The sequence below is a fragment of the Cibotium barometz genome, chromosome 47 (assembly GCF_041138505.1).
Source record: "Cibotium barometz isolate CiBa-2024 chromosome 47, ASM4113850v1, whole genome shotgun sequence".
NCBI classification, from domain to species: domain Eukaryota; kingdom Viridiplantae; phylum Streptophyta; class Polypodiopsida; order Cyatheales; family Cibotiaceae; genus Cibotium; species Cibotium barometz.
Window position 1 is genome coordinate 2,341,648 of NC_141092.1, and position 8,619 is coordinate 2,350,266.

Genomic DNA, 8,619 nt, shown 5'->3' on the forward strand with positions numbered 1-8,619 from the left:
TAAATGTACACTAATGCTGATGATCAACATGAAAGATAAATGTATTTCCTAGCAAGTAGTGCCTAAACTTATTTACTGTATAAATCATGCCTAGAGCTTCTATCTATGTTGTGTTATAATTTCTTTCACTTTTTTATAGTGCTTTGCTTGCATAGTAAATTGGTTGCATGTGTCTGGCTAACTATTCTTGCATGAGCGCGCTTCCTAGTGCCCTATCTGATGAATTAGTATATACATGGAATATTTTAGACCAATCTAGGATGATCACTACTGGTGCCATAGTTAACATCTTTTTGAGCAACTCAAAAGAGTGTTGCCATTGAGTTGTCCATGCAAACAGAGCATCGTTCTTAGTGAGCTGATATAGTGGACAAGCTACATGGGTTATGTATTTAACAAATCTTGTGTGCCCTTTTACTTTCCCAATAAAGTACTCCAGTTTTTTATGTTACCGAGAGGTGCCATTTATATTATTGCTTTGACTTTATCCGGGTCTATGGTTAGTCCTTATTTGGACACAATGTGCCCCCGCAATACTCCTGATCTTACAAGTTACTACAAAAACACTTTTAGCTGGGTTTAGCTTTAGCCATGTATCTTGGCATCTTTGAAGGCATAGTCTTAAGTGAAAGGGGTACTTTGCCCTTTCTCCTCCCACACTAAAGTCATCCACAAATACTTTCATGAAGTTCGTAAGATAATCATAAAATATTTCCTAGACCATCCTTTGAAAGGTTGCTAGAGCATTTTTGAGGTCAAACATCATTACTGTGGCTACAAATACAACCCACTCAGTGATAAAGGCTATTTTATCCCTGTCTTTTGGAGCCATTTTCACCGAGTTGTCCCCATTGAACCCGTCTAGGAATGTATACATTTCCTTTCCAACAACTTCATCCAGTAATGAATTTGTGAATGGCAGAGGAAAGGGGTCTAGAATAGTTGTTGCATTTTTCATATTCTTTTTTGGCACTATGACAATATGTGATATCCATGTAGATTGATAATAGGCTTGCAATTTTTTAGCATTCTCTTGCATAACCCTCATTTTTATTAATGAACTTTTTTGACACTTTTTGAAGCATAATTTTTTTGTCCGGGCTCAAGTGTGAAAGGTCAATTGTTTTTAGTATAAATAGGCTAGACTTGTTCTCTTTTCAATCCTACTTGATGGCAAGCAAGCTCAAGCTCTGTCTTACCTTGCCACACTCATCTCTTCTGCCTTTCACAATTATTGTGGGTTCCTGTCCACCACCTCGTGGGCTGGCAAGAGTGAACTGTTTGCGATATTCTCTTGAGAAGTAGATTGCAAGAAGCCCATTACCCTTGCATCCCAGCATTACAAGTCGCAGCATGCATATGTAGAGGAGTTTCACTACTTGGTCTTCTCTTAATACCCCAATGCTTGATGGGTCTAGAGAGCCGATATTGCCTATCTATGTAGGAATGGGTAGCAAGAGCTACTCATTGGAGATGCCCATAGTGATATTGCTATCACGGTCATCCGAGGAGCTCTAACCCAGCTAGTGCACATTAGCTTATCTTCTTGAGGAGAGTAGCTAAACTAATCTACTTTCCAATGCCTACTTAACACTTCTCAACCTACAAGCTAAACAAACTATGCTAACCTTATGTAAATTGCAATACAAGAAGGCAATGCCCCAAAAGCATACACACATTCAATTCTCTTATGTAAGATTAACACTCTTAATTAAGCGCTTAGTATAATCTATCTCATGCATAGTCAAAATTAACCGTAAGAGAGAGGAAATTAGCAAAATTAATGCTTAATAATACTTATTTTTGTGATTAATCAAGCATCTCTTGTAAAATTCAAGATATGCATAGCATGATTAGTGTTGATTAGTGATAATTAATCACTCTCCTAATGCGTTTCTCCATTTCTAATAATCATTTATGATTTTAGAGAGAAAGTTTTTATGAGTATGTACACAAAAATTAAATTCTTACTGAGGTGGATGAGTTGTTGGTTTTCTTGGCGAATAGACCGATCGTAACCAAGTAATGCCCGTTTGATGTAGGGGGATTTGATGGGGCTATGAGCAAAAAACTCCCCGGTTAATCATGAGCTAAGATGGGGGGTCCCTTGGTGACACCCTTTCACCTTGGTTAGCGAGATTGGACGTCAAGATTCTAAATAGCTTGACTCTTCTTCTAAATGGTTTATGGCCAAGAGCGAACACTCCTTCTCATACGTAGCCAAGCAAAGTTCCTTGCTGTTCATAGTGGCATTTTGTTTCAAGGAAACAGGTTTGGTTTTGTATCGTCCCTTCGATTTTTGATGGAGATGAAACTTGTCTCAGAGGGTGATGGTATCAATGCACATGCCAAGTTTCATTCCCATCTGACATGAAATGGTCGAGACGGGGCCTTACCCTGACGTATTTTTTACCACAAGAGCGTGTAAAAAATACATCAGGGTAAGAATTGTATCGTCCGTTTGATGTCGGATGGATATGAAACTTAGAATAGGTGTCCATGGTGATGGGACCAACACACATGCCAAGTTTCATCCCGATCTGACACTGAATGGTCAAGATGTAGCCTTACCTTGACATACTTTTTGCCACAAAAGCGTGTAAAAAATACGTCAAGGTAAGGTTTTGTATCATCTGCTGTTCGGTGTTGGACGGAGATGAAACTTGTCATAGGCCTCCATGGTGATGGTTTCAATGCAAATGCCAAGTTTTATCTGCATCTCTGACATCGAATGGTCGAGATGGAGCCTTACTCTGACGTGTTTTTTTCCATAAGAGCGTGTAAAAAATATGTCAGGGTAAGGTTTCGTATCATCCTCTTGGTGTCCGATGTATGGAGGTAAAACTTGGCACAGACCTCCATTATGACAGGATCAATGCACATGCCAAGTTTTATCCCCATTTGACACAGAATGGTTGAGACGGGGCCTTACCGTGACATATTTTTTATCACAGGTGTAAAAAATACGTCAAGTAAGGTTTTGTATCATCCATTCGGTGTTTGATCAAGATGAAACTTGGTATAGGCCTCCATGGTGATAGGATCAACACACATACCAAGTTTCATCCCCATCTGACACCGAATGGATGACATGGAGCCTGATTATAAAGACGAACGCGACTCGAGCACTCTTGGTGAATTGTAATTTGAATGAATTTGTTGTAGGAAACAACCATAAGATTCAAATTCAATCAAAGTATAAATTTTTCATGAAGTGTAATATTTGTAGTTGTACAAATCATATGTAAAAAGATTGTTATTAGAAACATCAAGCTCATATTGTCAAATAAGAAGATGTAGGAACCTTGAATATGTAAAAAGATTGTTATTTCAAGAAGAAACATCAAGCTCATATTGTCAAATAAGAAGATGTAGGAACCTTGAATATGTCTATTATTTTTGTAGCAGATTGTCTAGAAGATAATTATGCATTTTAAAGTTGTTAGAAGCATAAACTAAATTTTTTGTGCTTAAAGGGATAGACACTGGCCTCTTTAAGAGAACTAAGACCACCCCTTTCACTTCATTATACATATCGATGTAAGCACATACACCTAAACTCCTATTGTGTAGCCTAAATCAAATTCTAGTAAAGCCTTCATAGAAGGATAAATCTAGATGTAAATTAGACATCACTCTAGAGGTGGTGAGAATTCTTAACCTTTATCACCTTAATATCAGGTAGCCACTACCATATGAAGTGGATAACACTTGATAGAGGGGAAATGTTGGGATACCAAGTCCTACACACAAAAATTGGAAACCCATCCTACGCATGGCACACACATGAGCCACACACATAATTAGGAAAGCATGCAACCATACATACACATGAAGTTTATGCAACCATAGCTTTTCTCCCAATTGTAGGTATATACATGTACACGAGCTTCATGTTCTATATAAACATGTGAAAGGTTTTTGGTCAATATATGCAATTATAGAAGAATAGTGTGCCCCTTACATCTCCACTTTCTATTTTCTTCTCTTTCTTAGTTTTTAATAAAAATAATCAAGCTCTTAATTATACCTTTTAATGATGTTTATGATTCTTCATAATTTCAAGATCTAGCTCATACAACAAAGAGAACTATTACCAAAAATATGAAGAAGTTAAAGGAAGAGCATGACAAAGAGTATCTAAATGTGCTTAGCAGAAAGAATGAGGCAAATTTTTACAAAAAGAAACATGACATTTCTTAGGAGATCATCAAGAAGTAAAATGAAAATAGCCGAAAGCCAAATTGCCAAGGAAGATCTGGAAGAGAAAACAAAAGAAAAAGAAGAGGATGCAACAAGAAACAATTTATTAGCTGAGGAGCTCACACATGCTAGTAACTTATGGAAAGCGGACGAGCTTTTGCTAATGCAAAATCAGCTTGAAGTCAGCAAGCAAAGTTTGAAGATTGCTTTGGAAAGAGGCACACAAATACCTAAAACATGTGTTTCTTTGAAAAACACCACTACATCAAGGGGAAAAGGATCTGAAGCACTCAGCTAGGCCACGAATATCATTGATGCTGATCAAAGGCTGGAAAACTTTGCTTTGGTTCAAGAATTGCTATAACTAAAGAATGAGCTTGCAAAAGTTAGAGAAAAAGACAACCTACAGGTTCAATTTCTTTAAAATGCCCATTTACGTTAACAAAAATAACTCTTTCATGTATATCAACACAACAACCACAAGACTGGCCTAACATGCAAAAATAGCATATTAGATTGGAGGAGAAACATCAAGCCCCTTCATTGGAAACACAAATGAAAATTGCTACAACCGACTCTACATAGTACCAGCAAGAATTAGACCAAGTAATGCTACAAAGGAACAAGGTATATTTTGCCAAAGAGAAAGATGCCTACGTGACGCAAGGACAAAGAGAAAGACGCCTACATGATGGGAAGGACTTTGTGGCCACTCTTAGATTATGAGCTCACCACAAAAATCTCGATGTACATGATCAAAGCCAAAATTTGTCATGAAACAATTATTTTCCTCAAGGAATACAAGGACCACACAACTCTGAGAAGCTATCAAGAGAATGATATGAATAGGTGGCAGGAGACAATGAAAAATAAACCAGAGTGGAGGAAACAATTTGACAAGTACAATGCATAAAGGAACATGATGAGGCATCATAGAAATTACGCATTGATCCATGTTTTTTCTCAATGCCATAAGAGATATAAATGGGAGGCATTTGAAAGGATTCCACAAAGGAATCCAAATACACTCAATTACTCCAAACATCCATCTCCTTCAATAGATGACCCTCACATCGAGGAAAACTTTCTATAGACACTGAACAACATTGAAAGTAAGTACAAAGTAGTACTTGACATCTCTTGTAGAATGACTTTTAAGTTTATGAGGCTATTCAAATCCTACATAAAGACCTTCAACATAATACAATATCAAAAGACAATGTTGTGCAACTTCTTGGACCCAGATTGTGGCTTGGCATTCAATTTTGAGATAGGACTAATTGGGGACCAGATCTAGGGATACTAGGTATAGTATTTACCATCACATTTTATGAACACCTGGAAAAAGATGATGACCATAGAGTTTCTACATTTTCCAAGTCATATCTTCAACTCCAAATCTAGGTCTCTCCAAAGTCGATACCTTACCTTACAAAAAGCTAGCACCACCAACACTGTAGATTACAAAGGCCACAATTTGACATCAACACAGATGGCAAGGCAAAGAGAGATTCAAGCAAGAATTGAGTAGCCATGGTGGGCAGACATGGGCAACAAAGAGCTATCACATGGATGTGATCACAAATAGAAAGGGGAAAATGTTCTGGGAAAAGGATCCACCACGGGAAACAAAACAAGAAAGGTTTCAAAAGATAATATGCTACACGAGTTGGCCAAACCTAATTTTTTATGTAATTTATCATGAATGCCTAAAGTGCCTTTATAAAAGTCCTTTGTAATATTTATGGGCTCAATTGTGAGTTTCAAATTGTATTAAAACTCATATCACTTAGAAAGTGTCTGACCGCCCAAGTGTGGATGATTTTGTAAAAATTCTATTTAAGCCCAATTTGCTAAGGGATTAGGCTACACTTTCTAGAGCTAAATATTGAGTGAGATTGTTAGAACAAAAACTCTAGATATCCATAGCTTCTCCTTATCTATCTCCTTGCCCACCATTGTAATCTCATGCTCAAGCTCTTCATGCTTGAAGCTTTTATGAAACGAAGAGAGATTTTCTCTCTACTCTCTAATCTCTATCATATTGCTTCTATGTAATGAAGAAGGATCTTATCTCTACTCTCTAATCTCTACTGTATTCATGATCTATGTGTTTTGCTTAAGTTTCATGTATGCAATGAAGTATTGTGATTGAAACCCTTATGATCTTTTGTCTTTCTTGTGTAGACTTGAGTTATGTTATGCTAATGGGAGTTGTAGTGATGATTAAGCTTATGGTTAGTTAGTGTTTGCATTATATGGGTTGCTTGTTTGCATAAGTGTGTGTGAGCTTGAGCTTGACCTTGTTTGCATAAGTGTGTGAGTTTGAGCTTGACCTTGTTTGCATAAGTGTGTGAGTTTGAGCTTGACCTTGTTTGTGTATGTGTGTTGTGATTGAAGCATTCCTTATTTGCTTGCAAGCATATTATGCATGGGTAGCTCATTCACATTAGCTTTGTGGGTTAGAGCATTGGTTAAGGGAATATATCTTAGTTAGTCCATTGGTTTAGTGTGATTTCTCTTAGCTAATGGTAGCTTCCTTACTTAATAGTGAATGCACACCTCATTCCTTATAGCTACGGTTGAAGTAGATGGAGGGTATGTGTGCTTACATCAATGCTTTAATGCTTTATGTTTGAGTGGAAGCGATTTTTTGACTTACAAGGGTTGAGAAATTGGATGCAAATCCATTGCTCTTGATACTGATAGATTGATTGGATTGAGAGGAGAGTGAGAGGTGTGTGTGTGTGTGGCCCATGTGCATAGCTTCTTCCTTTCTATTAAGCCATAAGGATTGTGTTGGGGGTGGGTTGAGAAGGATAGGTAGAGAAGGGTAGATTAATATGGGTGTAGCCACTCCACCTCATGGGATAAGATTCCATTCATTAGTTTGGTTAAGGCTCTTCGGATTGATAATAGTAGCAATACTCTATGGTATTCTTGAGTTTGGTTGTTGCTACCATTAAGCAACAAGGATAGGAAAATACATTTATTCACCTCCAATTTTGGATACCATGGCCCAATAGTGAAACATTTTACATAATGCATGCTATCATTTGTTGATAGAAAAAGATAGTCGACCTCACTAGCACCATTATGATTTCAACATGTGTAGCAATTGGTATCTTTCCATTGAATCATACCGTTCCCAATGTATATTCCCATCCTATTTCATATGTGGGTAAGCTTCTTTCCATAGAATTTTGGCTCCTTGGTGTCCCTCAATGTGTGGGCATAAACATGTGATTCCGGTGTGTACCTAGTGAGACAAGGCATGAGAGTTTTTGGGCTATAAAGTTGACTTGTGACCATAAGCTTATTCATGTCTCCAAATATATGCAAGTTCTCAACCTCTTTTCATGCAAGAAATCCTTGGTAATTAGTGTTTAATTGGTGCTTATGCTTCTAGGTTTTTTTTTTAACTTCATGGGGATTTTATTGAGCCTAATGTCCATGTGCATATGCACTTAAGCACATGTATTAGCCCATATGTAAAAGCTTTAGGAATATTGCACATGCATAAAGCGCTAATGCATGTGTATTAGCGTTTATACATGTGCTATGCCCTAATGCATGTGTATTAGCATTTATACATGTGCTATGCCCTAATGCATGTGCATATGATCTAATGCACATGCATAAAGTATTAATGCTCATGCATTAGCACATATGCACACGAATTAGTACTAATTCATGTGCATTAGAGCTTAATGCACATGAATTAGATCTTAATGCATGCACACAACCCGCATCTATTAGTGTAAATGCATGTGCATTAGTACTAATGTATGCATGTTAATGCTACTATTCGTGTATTAGTGCATAATGCACATGAATTAAGCGCTAATGCATAGACATTAGCACTAACATATTTTTTGCCACGAGAGGAGGCCGGCTAGATTGTCATACCCTCCACACATTTGGAATTACAATAAACATAACCATGCACATATAGAAAGAGTTCGGCTTCATTGTCATACTCTCCACACGTATTCTATCATTCCACCATAGCTTCACCATAACCATAAGCACAACATGACCATAACCATAACATGACCATGACCATATCATACAATAACAAGAAAATGAACGTAACATGACTATAACCATAACCATAAGCATAACTTAACCATCCATAACATAACGTGACCATAACCATAGCAAGAAAATGAACGTAACATTACCATAACTATAACCATAACATGACCATAACCATAACCATAATCATAACCATAACATGACTATAACTATAGCATACAATAAAAGAAAAAGAATGCAGCATAGCCATAACCATAACCACAACATGACCATGACCATAGCACATATAGAAGGAGGCTGGCTAGAATTTTGTGCCCTCCACACATATGGAATTACAATAAACATAACCATGTGATACAATGACATGTAGAGAAAGAA